The 20752-nt window shown below is 39.9% G+C and overlaps 1 protein-coding gene and 1 long non-coding RNA gene across 5 annotated transcripts in view; one reads left to right on the top strand and one right to left on the bottom strand.

Moving 5' to 3' along the window:
* LOC108003952 (protein cortex-like) overlaps nucleotides 1–20752 on the top strand; it is a 187669-nt gene that overhangs the window by 148896 nt on the left and 18021 nt on the right. The gene's annotated exons all lie outside the window — the stretch shown is intronic.
* LOC107992785 (uncharacterized) lies at nucleotides 634–19369 on the bottom strand. Of its 3 annotated transcripts, XR_009832316.1 has the most exons (7): nucleotides 17916–19369; nucleotides 3567–4404; nucleotides 3348–3476; nucleotides 3145–3264; nucleotides 2928–3055; nucleotides 2720–2840; nucleotides 634–2417 (listed from the first exon to the last, which is right to left on the bottom strand). It is a non-coding gene; the product is annotated as an uncharacterized LOC107992785 (long non-coding RNA). The 3 variants fall into 3 exon arrangements; XR_009832315.1 differs by lacking the exon at nucleotides 17916–19369 and having other exon boundaries at nucleotides 3145–3257; nucleotides 3567–9062; XR_009832314.1 differs by lacking the exon at nucleotides 17916–19369 and having other exon boundaries at nucleotides 3567–9062.

A 20752-nucleotide genomic window follows, 5' to 3' on the forward strand; every position in this document is an offset into this window, starting at 1 on the left:
TCGTTTATGAATTTTAGAAAGTAAATGGAGAATTAAACGACTTAAACGAATTTTTCTATAAATAGTTATAATTTTGATATTTTTCAAGCATGAATTAAAAAGGGAGAATTATTATTTAATTATTAAAATTATTATTCAAAAATGGAGAATTAGACGAATTAGAGTTTTCTATATATAATTATAATTTTGATATGTATTTTCGTCAGAGTGGTTTCTTGTGCGAATTTTCTTCCTCTATACTTGGCTCGATCGAATAAGTATTGATTTTCCTTTTCGTGTAATTTTCACTCGTTGCGGTCGTGAACGGTGTGAAATTTCGTGAAGTTCGAACGGATATCGAGTTTCTTATTAAGTTTCACTCAGTCGCGATCGTGACAGGTTTGGATTACATTAGAGTTCGTGAAGTTTAACGCAAAGTATCGAGTTTCTCTTATAGTGGAAGTTAAAGCGGCCCGAATTTTCGTTTTTTCCATTCGGACTCGTGCGCGAATCTCTCCTCCTCTCGTGACGAGTTTCTTCGTTTCTCGCTTACGTCTGTCCATTCGCGCGCGACAATGCAATATAACATAATTGAATCGAGGTAAAGAAAAAGAAATCTAAACGACACCACGCGCCTCAAACTTGATTCAAACCTCCCTTTTCTTTTCAAAACAATTCGATCGCAAATCTTATACGCCGCGCATAATTGTTGAGATAAGAACAATTTGTTCCACTCGGGATTACGATTACGGGATTACGGGCAAGCTGCACAATGTTGTATGCAAATGGCGAACGTTTCTTTCCTTTCTTTTCCATCCCCTTTTTCTCCCGTCCAGATCATTGGTTACACCGTGTAAGCTCTTGATTGAACGTCGCCAGATCTTATCGCCCAGAAGATAATGGCGCGCTTTCGATCATACGACACTTAGCTAGCTTTTGTATTCAATCCTCTCGAGATTTCTCACCGCGAAACCTTTCCTATCCCCTCCACCGATCAATTAGATCATCGGTCAGCAGTGAAATCTCTGCTCGCTCAATTCTGAATTATGCGAGGTAAAAAAAAGAAAGAAAAGAAAAGAAAAAGAGAATAAAAATGTTTATACTAGTTTTAGTTTTATGGAATTGCAATTTCTCGATGGATACCCGCTCCGAGAATAAGATCGAGTACTCGAATCATTCGAAAATTTTTCAAAAGGACACGATACGAGGAGTGAAACGTACAGAATTATTCAATCTTGCTCGTATATCGATAGAAGTTTAAGAAAACTTGGAAAATTCACTTGGTGTTATGTTTGGAAAACAGTTGGACGAGTTGCTTCGCGCACTTAACCTGTACAATTCGGATCGAAATACGGATTCGCACATTCCTTGCACCGAACATTCCACCAGTCCGTGAAATCTTCGAAAAAAATCGGGACAATATCACAATTTACGGTAATAACAATGATTCGGTTGGTTGCTTGGGAAAAAAAAACAATCTTCGTGTTATTCGTATTCAAATGTGTATTTCACAGCTTGTTCGCGTGAACTTGAATGATTCACTCTCGAGAGGTGGTCACGGTCTATTTCGATCGAGGGATCTGCACGGAAAATCGAACTAAGCCTGGTAAATTTTGTTCGATCGGTAGGAGGGAACAATGTTTTATATTGTCTTAAAATGTCGAACGTTCTCGTAAAAACACATGGCAACACGGCATCATCTTTGCACGGAGAAAGAATGTAATATGGCGATCAGAGTTGGACAGAGATGAAATATAAAATGAGTGTCGAGAAATGTTTATCTTGTCTCTCCAAATTTCTTTTTCTTCGAAAGTCAAAAGATGAAAGTATTTTGTACTATTCGGATCAAAATATAACATTTTCTCTTTCATTTCTTTTTTAAATTTCAAATCTTAAAAATAAATATTCATACACTTCTTCGGTATAATTATACGTATAGAGTCAAAAGGCATTTGAAATCTCAAAAATAAATATTTATATCTATTTCCAAAATTTCTTTAAAACAATCGTACTTCTTTTTCCTTAATTTCCAATTCTCTTTAAACTTCAAACCTCAAATCTCAAAAATAAATATTCATAACCATACATACTCTTCCCAATTTTTAAAATGTAAAAAATGTAATAAAATGTAAAATCAGAAGATATTCACAAAACTTTATACAACATACTTCATCTTTCATCTCTACTTTGTTTAAACTTCAAATCTCAAATCTCAAAAATAAATATTCATCATCATACATATCTCTTTCAAATTTCTTCAATATAATCATAGTCATCAAGTCAAAAGACATTTCAAATCTCAAAAATATTCATACTCTTTCCAAACTTCTATAATACAATCATTATACAATCATCAGATCAAAAGCATTCACAAAGTTTTATACAAAATACTTCTTTCTCCTTCATTTCCAATTCTCTTTAAACTTCAAATCTCAAATCTTAAAAATAAATATTCATCATTATATATATCTTTTCCAAACTTTTTCAATATAAACATTATAAAATAAATATTCATCCATCATACATACCCTTTCCAAACTTTTCTCATACAATCATTATAGAATCATTAAATCAGAAAATATTCACAAAATCTTTATACAAAATATTTTTTCCTCCTGCATTTCAATTCTCTTGAAACCTCAAATCCTAAATCTTAAAAATAAATATTCATCATCGTATATCTTTTCCAAACTTTTTCAATATAAACATTATAAAATAAATATTCATCCATCATACATACCCTTTCCAAACTTTTCTGACATACAATCATTATACAATCATTAAATCAGAAAATATTCACACAAATCTTTATATAAAATACTTCTTCATTTCCAATTCTCTTGAAACCTCAAATCTTAAATCTTAAAAATAAATATTCATCATCATATATCCTTTCCAAGCTTTTTCAATATAAGCATTATAAAATAAATATTCATCATCATACATACCCTTTCCAAACTTTTCTGACATACAATCATTATACAATCATTAAATCAGAAAATATTCACACAAATCTTTATATAAAATACTTCTTCCTCCTTCATTTCCAATTCTCTTTAAACTTCAAATCTCAAATCTCAAAAATAAATATTCATCATTATATATATCTTTTCCAAACTTTTTCAATATAAGCATTATAAAATAAATATTCATCATCATACATACCCTTTCCAAATGTCTCTGATATAACCATTATACAATCATTAAATTAGAAAATACAAAGTTTTATATAAAATACTTCTTTCTTCTTCATTTCCAATTCTCTTTAAACTTCAAATCTCAAATCTCAAAAATAAATATTCATCATCATATATCCTTTCTAAGCTTTTTCATATAACCATTATAAAATAAATATTCATCATACATACCAAACTTTCCAAACTTTTCTGATAGAATCATTATACAATCATTAAATCAGAAAATATTCACACAAATCTTTATACAAAATACTTCTTTCTCCTTCATTTCCAATTCTCTTTAAACTTCAAATCTCAAATCTTAAAAATAAAAATTCATCATCATATATATCTTTTCCAAACTTTTTCAATATAAGCATTATAAAATAAATATTCATCCATCATACATACCCTTTCCAAACTTCTCTGATACAATCATTATACAATCATTATACAATCATCAGATCAAAAAGCATTCACAAATCTTTATACAAAATACTTCTTTCTCCTTCATTTCCAATTCTCTTTAAACTTCAAATCTCAAATCTTAAAAATAAATATTCATCACATCCTTTTCAAACTCTTTCTTCCCTCGCATCTTAAAAAAATCTCAAATTTCTTAAAGTTCAAACGAAATGAAACTTCCAACTGAATTCCCGATCGGAAGAGTTTCGCGCAACAAATTCCTGGAGCGCGAGGAGAGCCTGGTCGCCGAGGTGACCGGTCGCGCGTTTCGTTCCGGGCTCCGCCCGATCTACGCTCAACCCGCGATTATCGATGGAATCTCGGGTAAACGGCGATCCCTGGACGTGCAACAGCGCCACCACCGTCGATCCTCTCTCCTGCTTCACGTACCGTCTTAATGAACGACGTCGAAACGTTTCGACACGTTCAAATTGCTCGTTGCATCCGCTATCTTCTCTCTCTCTCTCTCTCTCTCTCTCTCTCTCTCTCTCTCTCTCTTCCCCCTCTTTTCTTTCCATTCGTTATATATATATATATATGACGGCCGTCTTACCTCGACGTAACAAACAGCTTCACGGCTAATCGTATAATTTTGGCCTTATCCTCTATCAATTTGCCTCGCGCGTACCCCTCGCCCCTCACGTACTTCCTCCTTCCTTAAATTGCAACCTGCTCGCGCGTTCTTGCCCCAATTCCCCCGCAAATTGTCGTTCCGCCTTCTTTCAAGTTGTTGGCCGTTGATAAGCCTGTTGATTCCGAGAAAGGTGGGGCTCTGGGTGGAAAGCTTGAAAATGAATGTTGCGCAGTTGGAATTACTTACTTGCGCACTTGGGGATATTTTATACAGGCTGGATTTAACGCAACACGACTAATTAGAGTTATAGGTTAGGTTAGGTTATCGAGATTATTAATTTTAAAAGATCGTTTTTTTTCCTTCTTCTTTTCCTTTTCCTTTTTCCTTTATATATCGCGATAGGGATAAAATATATAGAGCGAATAGCAGGGAGATACTTTATTTTCCGATTCAACTAATTTCGTGCTAATTAGTACATCGTGGAGGGGAAAAAAGTAAGAACGTTAAATTTACATTCTCGTATTACGTTCTGTGTATCTCTGCGAAACGCTATCAATTTGATAGATTGGGAATAATTCGAGAATAAATTATTCGTAATATTTTATTTTTTTTCGTCCGTTTCCTTCGTTATATGTTAAACCATACGATCCGTACAACACGCCACACCCTGTTTCTCCATTTTTAACTTTGCAGAAGGAAACGAACCGGAATGTTCCTTGCCAGGGTGGGGGGCCAGGACACTACACCCTTGGTAACCCCTGGCTGTCGTCAAGGCTGGCTGAAAAGGGGTTGGGCATAGGGGTTAACCATCCAATCCTGGAAGAGGCAACAGTTCCAAGGATCGAAGCGAAAAGAAGGGGCCGTATTCCCCTCCTCCCCCTATTCCAAACAAATCCAACCAGCTACGAGTGTCTTCGAACCGAAAATTTTATCAAATTCAAAAAGAATTCTCTCCATCCCGAAAATTATTTCGTATAAACGAATTCACGATTCTTAAAAGTAGCTTAAAATATAACATTTTCAAATACTGGAAACAAGGGAAATTGTCGATAAATTGGAAATATACGGAACTTTTTTTTTCCCTCCCCCTCTTTGAGAAGAATCAAGATTGTTCGATTCTGTTCGATTCGAACGTTATTATCTCATTATTATTCCGTCCGAGAAAAGTGTTCCCAACTGGTTATTCGTCGATCACCGATCAAAATCGATTAGAAACAGCTTCGATCACCTGCGCCAATCGTAACTGCATATCGTATTATTAGTGCGCCTCTGTGCAACGCTTGGCTACCTCGGTGAGGTAAACAGTTTCACGCGTAATGACGTAATGAACTTCTATCAATTTATACTTTGGCCGAGATCTCATTTCTCTCCGCTCCTTTTATTTACCTCGTTCGTCAGCCTCGATCGGTAGCCACTTACTAATTATTATCCTGTCATAACCCCGTTGGAAGACGGATTGCGACCTCGGCAACGATCCAAGAAGGATCCATTTTGAATATACCTATTCTATCTCGTCTTTGTCGATGGCAAAACGAGCAACAACGTCGCCTCGAATGCTCGTCTCATCGAGGGTGGATACTTTCTATCCATCTCGCTCGCCGTGATTGATCATCGATGAATTTCTTCTCGGCCGATGATCTTCAGAAATCGATCCTCTATAAATCAAATCCTTTGATCCGGTCGTGAGAGATCGTTTCGAGTTTTACAGGATTCGGGGCGGAGGCGAGTAAGGGAGAAGAATAGGAAGAAAAATGCGCAGTAAATCTGTCCGAGAGGTGGCCGTGTTAAGACGAGGAGGCACGTAAGACGTAACGTATGCATTGCACGGATCCTCCTATCTTTGCAGGTGCATCTAGAAACTTAATGCACTCGTGTCACGCGTAATGGCGCCCAGGATTTTCTATTAATTTGCTCACGCGAGCTTCTTTTTTCTCTTATAATCGGAAATGATAAAGGATAAAGGTGATTATTCGATTTGTTTTTCGAAATTTCTTCGGATGACGCTAAGTATAGAAAAATAGCAGGGTTAAATTTACGTGGAAAAGGAAATGAAAGAAATGACGGAACGTTTGAAAATTTATTTTTGAAGGAGATTGGACGCGACAAAATGCGTATATCTTCGAGCTACGAGCTCGTTATTTTCATTGTACGCAATTTATCCAAGCATCAAATTACTTTAAACGCGTTATATTCGCATGATATTTCATCCACCGGATCATCAATAATTCCTTCGAGTTTATACACACGTAAACCTCTATCGCGCCGTTTAATAGGAAATATCTGGTAAATGAGAATTATCACGAGCGTGATGTATCAACTTTATCCATACGTATCTGTCCATTCGGCCGATTCGCGCGAGTGTAATCTGTTTCGATCAATTTTCGATGTCTAGAAACCGTTTAAAGTCGTTCCTTGTCCGCCTATTACGGATAAATAAGTAGCGAATAATTAACGTGTCTTGTCATTGATAAAAATAATAATCGATCATACGCCTGGATACGTAATTTCACTATCCGTCAACGATCCTGACATTACCCGGATATATCTCGTCTCATTACTTTTCAATTTCTCATGCTGGCCGGATGTCGAGTGACGGCCATGGACCGTCTAATCGGAACGGATGTTTCCATTGGAGTCGTCATTTTGTGGAGATGAAAGAAGAAGAAGAAGAGAAAAAAAAAGAAGAAAGAATAAAGGAAAGGAGAGATTGATGATAGTTATAAAGGGAGAAAATTATTTTAAATTGGAATTTTTTCTAGAAAAAACCAGTTCTAAACTATTAGTCATCTAACTCTAGAAATATTTGGTCGCTCTTATCAATGCGGATCGCGAATTGATTCGATCGACCTACTTACGTCCATGTATTTTCCTATCTAGTTAATAGAAGTGGAAAAATATCGGGGAATATAAATTATTTTCATTATTTACAATACGTTATCGATCGCCTTCGTTTTCTATCGGCTGCCCGCATATCTGTCGGAATTGATTTTACAAAAGAAAAAAAGGGGGGAAAAATAGATAATTTAACACGTAAAATTTGAATAGAGAACGTTTGTAAGAAGTGGAAAATAGAATGTGATCGATAGCGATCTGGATTAATTCTAGTGACGAAAATTCATCAATGTCCAAATATCTGGTTGCAAAGGGGGGAAAAAATCGGGCGCGATAAATTGTTACGATATTTCACTTATGTTGCACGTCGTGAAAGAAGCTTAAATCGTATAATTATCGAAACGTATCGTACGAACGCGAAACCGCGAGGAATTCGATCTCGTTGACGCAAATACGATCATTATGGAATCGCGTAATAACGTATTGAATACGGATATTAAGCGACATTATACCGTCTCTATTCGATGGAAAAAGTAATAATTCCTCGGTGTGTGGTCCATCGTGGTGATTTTAAAATGACGTAGAAAAACAAGTCGAGCTACGTTGTGTATTGAAATAACAAGGCTGGGGAGAAAAAAACAGAACGAAACGAAGCAAAAAATGAATCGTTAAGTGACCGACCTGTGAAAAATGCTGTTAGATTGTGTGCGTGTATTTTTTTTTTTTTTTACGAATACGTCGAAACGTATCCATCGACGTATTTTTTTCCACCCGTTAACGTACGATAATGAAAAAGCATTCGTACGTTTGTTTGAAGTGCGTGTAGACAGGTGAGAATCTATTACCATGATCGATAGCGATCGAACAAAATAATCGCCAACGAATTATTTATTTTCGCAATATTGGTCGAGTTATTATTCGAGTCAATTATTTGAAAAACTTTTGCTCGAAAAAATTTCATTGGATTTCGAATAAGATTTATAAAAATTCAACGAACAAGAACGATGCACTTTTCAAACAAAATCGCACTTGTAATGTATCGTCGTCATTTCTCATTTATCGCAACAGCATCTAACCTCATCAATATTTCTCACTTGTACGAATTGTGCTTGAATCCATTCTGAATCTCCTAAGAGAATTTCAAGGTTCAATTTTAATTTTTGCCAAGTCCCGAATTTGATAAAATTTAATCGAAGCGATATGTACAATTAAATACTTGTATCATATCGTTATCTGATAACACAAGAATAACGTGTTGGAACAAAATCGTCGCTGCTTAAGATTCCAACAGTACCAATTCTAACCTCGTCGATCTTCTCTCACTTAGTCGAATAGCGCTCTTGTCGATTCTAAAACAATATTCGCACAAATTTGATGGTTGATTCCCGAATTTAATCGACAACATTGGACAATCGCGCGATCGCCATTCTCTAAAATCGCAACAACGCGAATCCTAACCTCGTCGATATTCTCTCACCTGTTCGAATCGTGCTCTCGTCGATTCTACGAAACACTATTCACAAAAATTTTATTCGACAAAATTTAATCGATTAAACGTTCGTACCTCTACAACGACGGAATGCGAGAACATGAATGAAATATCTCGAAACGAAATCGCACGGACGCCACTCTTTGAAACCACAGCAACAACGTCACATCCTCGCCGACCTTAACCAGAAACGGAACCTGGTTTTAATCGCGTACGAACTCGAGCAAAGCTCTCGCGTGCCAACACGCAGAAATGTTCGGTCGAAGAGGATCGAAAAATTTTCACGAACTCGTTCCACGGGATGGTCGCGTGACGACGCGAGGCGACACTCGTGGGCCGGCTTGCGCAACTCGACGAACGAGATCGTTGTCGCCTCTCTCGGCTCGAGCGTGGGCGCGCGCGCTTCCGGGACAAAAATCCGAGTCGGCCGGGCAGAGAAATTGGAACGCGTGGCCAGGTGTAGAACGATTGAAACCGATTGATCGATGTACAACCGTTGATCGGTTATATCCGAGAAACTCGATTGAAATGAAATTTTTCTTTCGTTCCTTCGAAATATTTATAAATCGCTCAATAGTCGAATCAACGAGAAGTTTAAATTTTCCAATCGAATTTTTCTTTCAAGCACGTGAAATACGCCGAACACGCATCGAATCAAAATATTTACAACACGAGGAGCCGATTACACTAATACGATCGGCGAACAAATTCTTGGCCGAGCAACGAACGAGAATGCTCCGCGTACGGGACATTTCGAAGTGGATATCGGAGTGGCGAGGCGTGACCGATCTGCCGGTGTCGGTGAGAGATCCCATGGGCCGGATCAAGATCGTGCTTCTCTCCTCCGCGCCGGAAAGAGGAGAAGAAACGGTCGAGCGGGAAGGATGGCAAAAAACGATTCTCGGAATGGTGTTGACACCTACATAACAGGCCGGCACGCAACTGAGAGCGCGCGGTGCCGCGTGTTTCCATTGTCCCCGTGCGCCCGGCTCCTGGAAACTGGCAACCGCTTCGTCTCGCCCCGTCCAACGGAAGATCGTACGAAGGGGAGGATCGCGCACAAGTTTTCTCACGGGTGCGCGCCGTGCCTTTCCGCGTATATACGTGTATATAAATATATACGTGTATACATACGTATATAGCTCTGATTGATCGCTTAAATATATTTATCTGTCCGGTTACCGTCCAGTCGAGGATAACACGTGTTATTACGCGGAAAGTGGATAATTGATAAGGGGAACGAAAACGCGAGGAGCTAATTAAACGCGGGGCTGCGTGAACCTGGAAGCGTGAGCGAGGTCCAATGCGATCGAATGGGCGCAGCATCTTCGTTTCCTTTTCCCTGAGCCGGATAATTAAAACTGAATAAAACCGTTTTATCGAGCCTCGTTTTAAGATCTCTCTCTGAATTTTTCTCTCGGATATTTTTTTCTTCTTTTTTACGCGGATACGGTTCGTATTATTTCGATGGGCTACCGGATAATTTCGTTGATCAATTTTTACTTACGTTTTAATTACGTTAAATAATAAAAAGCGAGTGAAATATTATATCCAGATAATAACGTCATTTTAAATCTGTCAAGTATTGGAATAAACGTGCACATTGTATAGACATGTGTACTATTATATGTGTGTATATATCGATCGATTAGGAACGATGACAAATTCGAACCTTTCGAATCGTTAAAAAGTAATTTAAATTCAAAGACCGGTATTTAAATAAAGTACACCGAGGACCTTTTACACATTTTCGATAAGGATCGATCTTTACACGCGAAACCTCTCAACTCTCGGCGTGTTATTAATTTTTCAATTACAGAACCGCTAATTACAGAACCATTAACTTTAATATCTTCTAATACCTGTTATTCGATCTCCAAGCTTTTTCTCTTTTTCTCCGGTGCACTGCCGAGTTTTTCCTCGCATTTCGTGTATACCCTCCCGAGCAATCGCTCGTGACGTTGCTAAAATTTTATAATAACGAAATGTACTATACAGCAGCCAATCTTAATTCTCAGCCATTCGATCCTTTGAATAGCGATCTATGCGTTATGTCGATTCTAAAAAGTTCATTTCCTTTCGAGAATCTCTCGAAATATACGTAACAATGCTAATTGATCTGAGCATTGTGCATCTACACAGATTCATCGTATCGTTGAATGGTGAAAGCGTGTGAAGATTCATAGTTATATTAAATTCGATTAAATACTTTTATCAATAATTCTATTAAGATAAAACGATTCGATAAATATATATACGATTTCCACGGGATGAAACGGCTCTTTAATAACGAAGGAGATTAATTAGTCGAGTAAAGCTTTTACTAATTTATAGAATGAATAATTTTATAGGTAAAATTCAATAATGTGAAAGGCTTGTAATAGATGATGGTTTACAATTGCAATTTTCCTCATACTATGAATAATATGTAATCGACAAGAGGCTGATTCCTGCGCGATGACACTGCTGAAACACGCTTTAATAACGGGATGAACGGAGCAGAGATTAATTATTCGAGTAAATGCTTTTTAATTTATAAAATAATTTTTCTGATAAATATATAATCGACGAGAGACTGAGTTTCACGTGATGAAACAGTGAGGAGTAAAGAGAGCGACAGAGTAAAGGGATTAAGTTGATTATTGGATTAAATACTTTTACTAATTTATATCTATAATAATGTCGAGGACTCGCAGTGAACAATATTTTGCAATTTCTCTGATAAATATATAATCGACAAGAGGCCGATTTCCTTGCGATTTCACTGCTGAAACAGCTCGTAGAGGATGAACAGAGCAAAGATTAATTGTTCTGAGAATAAATGCTTTTATAAAAATGTAATTTATAAAATAAATAATTTTATAGATAAAACGATGTCGAAGACTCGCAATGGACAATAATTTACAATTTTTCTGATAAATATATAATCGACAAGAGGCCGATTTCTTTGTTGAAACAGCTCATAGAGGATGAACGGAGCAAAGATTAATTATTCCAATAAATGCTTTTACCAATTTATAAAATAAATAATTTTATCAATTCGATAACGTTGAAGACTCATAATAACAGTTTACAATTGCAATTTTCTTGATACTAAATAAATATACGATCGACAAGAGGCCGATTTCCTCCCTGAAACAGCTCATAGAGGATGAAAGAGCAAAGATTAATTATTCGAGTAAATATTTTTACCAATTTATAAAATAAATAATTTTATCAATTCGATAACATTGAAGGCTCGTAATAATAGTTTACAATTGCAATTTATAATTAATATTAAATAAATATATCGACAAGAGGCCGATTTCCGGGCGGGACGAAACAGCCCTTTAATAAACGGTGGCACGGAGCAGCAGAGATAACCGGTTGATTATCTCGTTTCTATTTCGGACACGCCCTGGCCTTTTTCCTTTTTTTTTTTTTTTTTTTTTTTTAAGAAGGAGATAAAGAAGCGGTCTCCTCCCGGAGAAGCCATCGACCGAACTGGATTCCGTTCCAGAGCGCATCTACGTGAAAAAGAGGGTTCTACAAGGGGGGAGGGAGGGATAGAGGGGAGACACGCGCTTGTTGTTCGCTCACGTTTGCACGTTTTGACGAGGTTGCCGGTGGAATCTGGCCGGAGATTAAAACGAGAGAAATTAAGCGAGAAACGCGCCCGTAATAAAATCTCGTTTCACGAGAGGAGCGGCGTGAAAAATTCGATCCGTTGGCCAATCGTTGACGCGCGCGGCGCGTTTAAAGAACGTGGAGAGGAGAGTATAAGAGGAAATTTCGTTCGACGAATTTCGGCTCGATTCCGACGAAATGTTTAAAAAGGAAAGGAAAATCGAGCGTAAGTTAATTACTAAAGTATCGTAATGGAGATGTATTCTTTTTGTTTTTTTAATTCAATTAATGAAATGGAATTTTTCACTCGAAGGGGATTAATTTTATTTTCGGGCGAAAGTGAAACTTTCGATTAATCGTATCGTGTATCATACGATTGTATCTTGGCTCTATCGAGCCCGATCGAGACAGCATTCCTTTCGAGGAGGATATCTTCCAAGTCCGATGTTTACTTGTCGCGTATACTTGTCACGTAACAACCAGTTATGAATCGATATTTCCATTCTATTCTGTCAGCAAGAAGCAAAAGGTTTTAATGGCTTAATCCCGACGCTCGTTTGGAACTCGACAATGTTAAATTTCAATCGAGGGATGAAAAATAAAAGTTCGAGAATGAAAGAATTCGATATGAAATCAAGATCGATCGATTGATCGATATCTAAAACTCGTCGAAACTCATCGCGATATAAATTGCGTTTACGAGCAATTCGATGGAAAGATGGATATTCATTTATTTATAAGTTCGATAAGTGATAAAGCGGCACTGGATCGAGCAACAAAATCCATTTATTATTTCCAGAAAGCGATGAAAAAGAGAACAGAAATTGACACGTTGCACGCTGTATAGAATCTCTTTTGTTATCTCTCTGCGATTCGATGATCGATCACAGAAAGGCCAAAGAAGTTTATCCAATGTCGAAACTTGGAAACTATACGATTTATATTATTTATACGATTGTCGGTAAGTGAAAGTCGTATCCAAAAGGAATATTTTCGAAATAAAACTGCTTCAAAACTGTTAAAGAACTACGTTCGTTACTCTGTTCAAACTCTGTCAAACTCATCCAAGATCCAAGTCACACAACACGATCCTTGAATTTAGATTAAATGATGAGTGCAAAAATCGAAAAGAAATATTTTCGAGATAAAACTGTTTTAAGATTGTTAAAGAATTACGTTCGTTACGTCAAACTTCAAACTCTGTCAAACTTACCAAATCATGCACGATTCTTGAGTTTAGATGATAAATGATGAGTGCAAAAATCGAAAAGAAATATTTTCGAGATAAAACTGTTTCAAAACTGTTAAAGAACTACGTTCGTTACGTCAAACTCTGTCAAACTTACCAAATCATGCACGATTCTTGAGTTTAGATGATAAATGATGAGTGCAAAAATCGAAAAGAAATATTTTCGAGATAAAACTATTTCAAGATTGTTGGAGAACTGCATTTGTTACGTCAAACTTCGTCAAACTTATCCAAGATCCAAGTCATACAACACGATTCTCGAGTTTAGATGAGTGCAAAAATCGAAAAAGAATATTTTCGATAGAACTGCAGATAGAACTGCTTCAAAACTGTTAAAGAACTACGTTCGTTACTCTGTTCAAACTCTGTCAAACTTATCAAGTCATGCAACATGATCCTCGAGTTTAGATGACAAATGATGAGTGCAAAAATCGAAAAGAAATATTTTCGAGATAAAACTGTTTCAAGATTGTTAAAGAATTACGTCAAACTCTGTCAAACTTATCAAGTCATGCAACACGATCCTCGAGTTTAGATGACAAATGATGAGTGCAAAAATCGAAAAGAAATATTTTCGAGATAAAACTGTTTCAAGATTGTTGAAGGACTAGCACTTGTTACGTCAAACTCTATCAAACTTATGCAAGTCATGCAACACGATCCTCGAGTTTAGATGATGAGTGCAAAAATCGAAAAGAAATATTTTCGAGATAAAACTGCTTCAAAACTGTTAAAGAACTACGTTCGTTACTCTGTTCAAACTCTGTTCAAACTCATCCAAAATCATGAGAAAAGCACAACACAACACGATCCTCGAGTCAAGTTTGGACGACAAGTGGAACGACTCGACGAGAAACGAAGCCGATTCAAGGGTGTAGTACGATTATTGCGGCATCGTTGGAAAAGTTGGTCGTACGATCGCTCTCCCAACCGCTCTCCATTTTCCACGTACACGCACGATTCGTCTACGTGTCTAGGAAACATCCTACGTGGATGTAGGCAAAGCCAGCGTTTACCCGTTTCACAACTCTTTCTACGTAACGTCACCTCCTACCTCTGCTCCTCCTCCACCTCGAGAGCTGCTCCTCGATTGGAGTAGTAGCCGGTTCACCAGCGGTTCTAGCTCCCTCTCTTGCTCCCTAGTCTCTCTCTCTCTCTCTCTCCACTATCCCTTCTCGATATCGTTTCTCGAAACATCATCCCCCTTTGACAAAAAGTCGTCGACGAGGTTGAAAAATCCCAGATGAACAATAATCGAACGAACGAAAGCTTCGAATTCGAACTTTGATTCTCTTCCACGAATCACCTTCGTCAAATTCATCCTCGGTTTCAAACTGCATCGTTTATAAACGCAAGCAAATTTGGAAGAATAATTTCTCGAAGGGAAGGAAGGATAAAAGAAGAAGCAGCGAGGCTCGTCGGAGGAGAAAAGAAAGTTGGAAACGCTGGTTCGAGAGACAAACACCTGGACCCGATACAAAACACGGACATTCGATTCAGGAAAGAATGGAAAGAAACGGTATTCATAAGCGAAGAATATTTTCTCGAGAACCAGTCCGTTGTTAAAAACTGATAAGCGGGGAACGACGATCGTTGCCCGAGGGGACGAGAGCTCGAGTTATCGGGTGCGAGCACTGAGGCTAAGACGCGAAAGAACGGAAGAATCGGTTGTGGGAGGACGAGGGCCCGGGATGAACAGCTAAGAGAGGAAAGCGTATCGTTGGAGGCAAGTTGAAGAATACGAGCTGCGTAGGACAATATGGTGATGGTCGGTGATCGAAGGCGGAGTCTCGGAGTGAGCAGAAGGTGTACCGTATTGTCGTTGCTCGTACACGCGATATAGAGGGTATAGGCCCGTAGGTAATTGCGATTCTCGTCGCCATCTAGTAAACAGAACAGCCGAAGGAAACCCGATCTATCCACGCGAAATGGATGTGGTCGGCTCGGCTTGTCATCCGGCTATCCTGGTAGTTGCAACTTGTCGCTTGTGATATTCGTTTCTGGATAGAAAGGGGGAGAGGAACGTGATTTGTTGCAAGCGAAATATTCGAAATTTTTTCTTTTTTTCTTTTCCTTCTAGGGACTTGGAAGTCTTCCAACGTTCGTCGGATTTATTTAGAGATAAAGAAGTAGAGTTGTCTTATTGCGATTGGAGAAAAATTGTACGTCGGATAAGCGTTTGAATTAATTTTCTAAGGAAAGAAAAACGCAGTGTCCGAAAAGGGCGAGTATCGAATGATAAATTGGGTTGCGATTATAAATAATAATTTGATCCGGAATCGGAAAAATAATCGGAAAGAACTTTTGAATTTCGAAGAATTTCGAAATTCGCAAAAATAGTACAAAGTTTTTGAAATTTTTGAATTTCGAATCGCAAAAATAACAAAATCTCCATTTCCTAAACTCTTAAATTTCGAATCGCAAAAATAACATAAAATTTCGATTTTTGAAATTTCTGAATGTCGAATCGCAAAAATAATACAAAATTTCGGTTTTTGAAATTTTTGAAGTTTAAAGAATTTCGATCAAACTAAAAACTTTCAATTTTCTAAATTTTTAAATTTCAAAAAATAATACAAAATCTCCATTTCCTAAACTCTTAAATTTCGAAAAATTTCGAATCGCAAAAATAACATCGATTTTCTAAATTCTTAAATTTCGAAGAATGTCGAATCGTAAAAATAACACAAAATTTCGATTTTTGAAATTTTTGAAGTTTAAAGAATTTCGATCAAACTAAAACTTTCAATTTTCTAAATTTTTAAATTTCAAAAAATAATACAAAATCTCGATTTTCTAAACTCTTAAATTTCGAAGAATTTCTAATCGCAAAAATAAATACACAAAATTTTGATTTTTGAAGTTTAAAGAATTTCGAACCGCAAAATTCCGATTTTCTAAACTCTTAAATTTCGAAGAATTTCGAATCGCAAAAATAACCCAAAATTTCGACTTTTGAAATTTTTGAATTTCGAAGAATTTTCCAAACTCTCTAATCCCTAAAAATTTCTCTAATCCCTAAACCGATTCGTTGCTCGAGTTTCGCCCCCTTTCCACTCTCTCGAATCGAGTCAAAAATCGCAGAAAATTTCCATCTTCCAACCTTTCAATCCCCGATCGAAACCGTTTCTCTCGACGCGTGGCCTCCTCCTCCCCTCGCGACTGATCAAAGCGAGAACGGAACCGGAACAGACGGAAGAATGAAGGAGACGAGGACCGTATTACGAGTCCAAACGCGCTGGAGCAACGATAATTCCCCCCGATTTGAATCGATCGTCGCAATGCGTCATTATTCGATATCTACTCCTTTCTCATCGATCCGCGGTCGACGTAGGCGCGTGCAATCCCCGGAATTTTCACCTGGCGAATAATCGACGTTGCTTCGCTATTCGAACGTATCCTATTATTTCCCCCTCCAAAAACACCTTCTTTAAACTTCAAATTTATAAGCTCCTATTCTTCCACCAATACCTTATACTTCAAACGTATGAGAGACGGTTGTATTATTTTTCACGTAACGACTGGAAAGTGAATCGAGAGAAAAATAATAACATCTATTACTCTCTCAAGTTGAAGCTTTTACACCTACTGCGAAATATCGAAAGGATTCCCCACGAATCAATTTCCCTTGCACACGGAGAAATCGAAGGATACAGGAAAGGACGAGGTGGTCACAGGTGGGAAATTAGCCAGGCCAAGGAGCCTGGTCGATCGACGGCCGTTACGATAAAACGAACACGCGAAACGGAAAAATACGGAATAGTCTGGGAAGGGAATGCGGCGATAAAGCTCCTCCTCTCTCTCTCTCTCTCTCTCTCAGCCCGGGATCAGATATTGAAAATTTCCACGCGTTGCTCCGCCGAGTCGCGGTCCCCTCGATCCGTGGTGGATCGCAAAGAAACGCGATAAAGGAGGAAGAGGGGTAGGTAGGTAGATAGGTAGGTACAGTTTTTGCTAATCTGACGATCTTGATGACGAAGGTTCCAGCTATTCCCTACGTATCATATTGAAAATAGCTCGGGGAAGGGGATGCACGGAATGCTGTATCATACCGGTTACCGATTGATCGACAAAGATGACTTGTTACTACTGTCGACAGCGGTGTATATCTCGAGCCACGGGGATCGTATTTTTATCGAGATCGTATCTGCCAGCGTATTTATCGAACGGGAAGACTACGTGTATACGTGTGTGTATATATATATATGTATATATTTATATATGAAGCAAGAACGAATCGAGGAAGCGGATTTCGATGGGTTATCGCGGTTTATTAAGTTTCAAGAGCTCGCCTCGCAGATGTGTGCGTGTGCTTTCGCGACGATCGTTGTAATTGCTGGTGAATCCTATCTGGCTATCCTCGTACTCCATTCAGGTCGCAAAAATTCTTAAAGGATCAGAGGATTATGCGGATTTCTTTCCGCCGGACTCGAATTCAACGGATAGGAGGTCGAAGAACGTTTCTAATGAATAACAATACGTACTTTCCGCGAAAAAGGGAACACGATCGAGAGTTGTTTCCGATAGAACTTACTCGAAACTTACCAGCCAGCCTGGAGATCCACCGTCTGTGCACGCATCGAAGTTACCAGGCCCCTGGAATCTTGCGACGACGAAGTCACTGCTACTCGGCGACACAAAATTCCCTCCCGCCCAGCGAACGGGTTTAGAAAAGAAAAAAAAGAGAAAAAAAAAGTTAAACCTCGTATCCCTTTCCTCTCCCCACCGAGTGTTATCCAGTTTAGGACGCACGATACTCAAACACTTCTCCTCCGGATCACGTTACTTCCGTCGCTCGCCCACGTGCCGCGACAAACTCGCGCTTTCGCGCCCACCGAAATCCCGACACCTGTCCTTCGATCGTCGAGTCCGAGTAATTTTTCCTCTCTCTTCCTTTTTCCTCGATCCAGTCCAGTTCCTCGAAAAACAGCGCGCACGGTCCTCCGCGTAGACATTATTCCCTTGGTTTGTTTATCGATCGATCATATATACGCACACGTTTCCTCTCGGCTCGCAGGGACTCGCCAAATCCTCCTTCCCTCGGCCCCTCCCTCCCCCTCTTTTCCCTTCCTTCCTTCGTTTCTTCTTCGCCAAAGAACTCTTATCGCTAGATTACTACTCGAACCGTCTCGTCGCTCACTGAACCTCGCTCACTGCACATCCTCTCTCCTCCGTCTTCTTCCTTCCTTCCTTCCTTCCTTCCTTCCTTTCCACCCGGCCTCCTCTCCTCTCCTCTCCTCCTGTTCTCGCGGGAGCGAGGGAGGAGGGGGAGGGGGAGGACTGTCGCGAATCGGACGAGGAGGAAGGCGAGGGCGAGGATGTCGGACCGCGACCTTGCCCTAGGACAACTCGATGCCTCCTCCTCGTCGGGGGATCGGCGAACGACTGAGGCCCCGGCCGGGCCCCGGAACAGCAGCAGCACCCGCGGACGAGCAGACACGCCGCGATCCGCTCGAGCACTGCACCGTGTTCCAGGACCAGTTCGGCCGCTTCACTTGGCGGCTGGAAGGCTCCGGACCAAGGATGCCGTGTGTGCGTGCTCTCTCTCTCTCTCCTTCCCCCTTCCACGGCCCTCTCTCCATCCATCTCTCGGCCGCGTCGCTCTGCTCCCTTCTTCCTCCAACCCTCCCCTCCCCGCGCGCGCTCCTAGGCGAATCTCTTCTTCTTTCGAGACCGAGTTGGCCGTGGTCAGGGGACCGAACTGGATTCCTGTGGGGGAAGGGGTGAGGCGAGTTTCCGCGCGCTTCTTCCTTCCTTCCTCTGCGCTTTTTCGACCCTCCCCTCCCCCGACGGAAAGAAGCACGGGAAGGAGTTTGTTTCTTTGGGATAAGAGAGAAGATTTGGAGGGAAAAAGGAGAGGAGAGAGAGAAAGCTGGCCCCTTCCTCCGCCGCTTTCCCTCGCTGCCAATCGCATCCTGGATCCCCCCTGCGAACCGGTGGCCCACCTGGGCCCAACCTCTTCGCGCCCGACGGCAGCCAATCGCCGTGTCTAACGTCTCTACGATCTCTAACGTCTCGCTCGTAACTCGGGTGTCGGCAGAGGGGGAGGGGGATCGCCGCTCGAAACGGACGTCGCCCCGATCGATTGCTGCCTCGCACAGACGTGGATCACCGATTCTCGCGCCTCGATTTTCTTTCTCTCGTTTCGACCAGCAGAATCTCCACCTGCGTATATACGTAGTTTCTGTTTGAATCTTTGTTCACAATGCTACTGTTTAACTCGGTCAATTCGAGTCGATTGATCTTAAAAATTCATAAAATCGGGTAATAAATGAGTCTTCGAATCGGCGAACTTTCGTGAGATTGAAGAATTTTCGTCTTCGCTGCGAGGCCTATTCCGAATCGTTTCTTCGGCTCCACCCCGCGAGAATCGTGGGCCGTGTAATTATCTGGGAAATTGTTAATTGATCCTCCACGGAGGAGGAGGGGGGGGCGACAAAAGATAGAGAACACTGGGTTGACCCAGTTGGCTGGATGGTGGAATGCCAATATAACCGTGAAAAAATGATGACTTTGATCGTTAGAAGTATGAAAACATAAATGTCGTCACGGTTCACTTGGTGATATATTGCACCTACGCCCGCGTATGTGGCTCTAATAAGCATTTAGCCGTTTCCATAGAATTTTACGATACGATCGGCATAATTTGTCGCACGTAGGCACGACCCGTTCCACGATACTGGACAGCGCTAATTCATTAGCCACCGTTTTCTTTTTCTCTTTTTCTCCTTTTTCTTCCAACCCGCGCCCCGCTATCCGCGCGGCGTGAACTCAATATCTGTATTACGCCGCGAGATTCTGAATCTCTCGACAACTCCTCTGTCCCTCTTTCCTCCCTGCCCGCGGATTTTCCTTCCAAATTCGACGAAACGTTTCGACGAGAGGAATCGAGCAGGGGGGACGAATCTTTTCTCTTCTCTTTTCCCTTCGTGCAGGCTTTTGAAACGTTACTCGTTCGAGGTAAGAAGAAAAAGAGGAAGGAAGGAAGGAAGGAAGGAAGGAAGGACGGTTCGGTCGGCATCTTTGATATTCAGATCGGGGATTTCCGTGGATCGCGTGTGCGCAATTGCACCTGCGCATCGCGACGTCGATATGCATATGCAGAAAGGCATTTGACGTTGACTCGCTCTCTGCACATTCGTGCCATTAATTTGTTTCTCCCGTGCGTACACCGATACAGCCTGAATTATTCATAAATATGGGGCAGGCCAGTTTCTTCTGACAAGCTGGATCAAAGCTGGCATTAAAATCCGTGCCGTGTTCCAAGGAAACGGGATGAAACGGGATTTTCTTAGAACAATCCCGGATTCTTTCTTCTCTTTTTCTTTCTTCTTTCTCGGAGAGATACACGATCGATAATCGATGAATAACGTTTTAGATTA

The sequence above is a fragment of the Apis cerana genome, linkage group LG1 (assembly GCF_029169275.1).
Source record: "Apis cerana isolate GH-2021 linkage group LG1, AcerK_1.0, whole genome shotgun sequence".
Taxonomy (NCBI): domain Eukaryota; kingdom Metazoa; phylum Arthropoda; class Insecta; order Hymenoptera; family Apidae; genus Apis; species Apis cerana.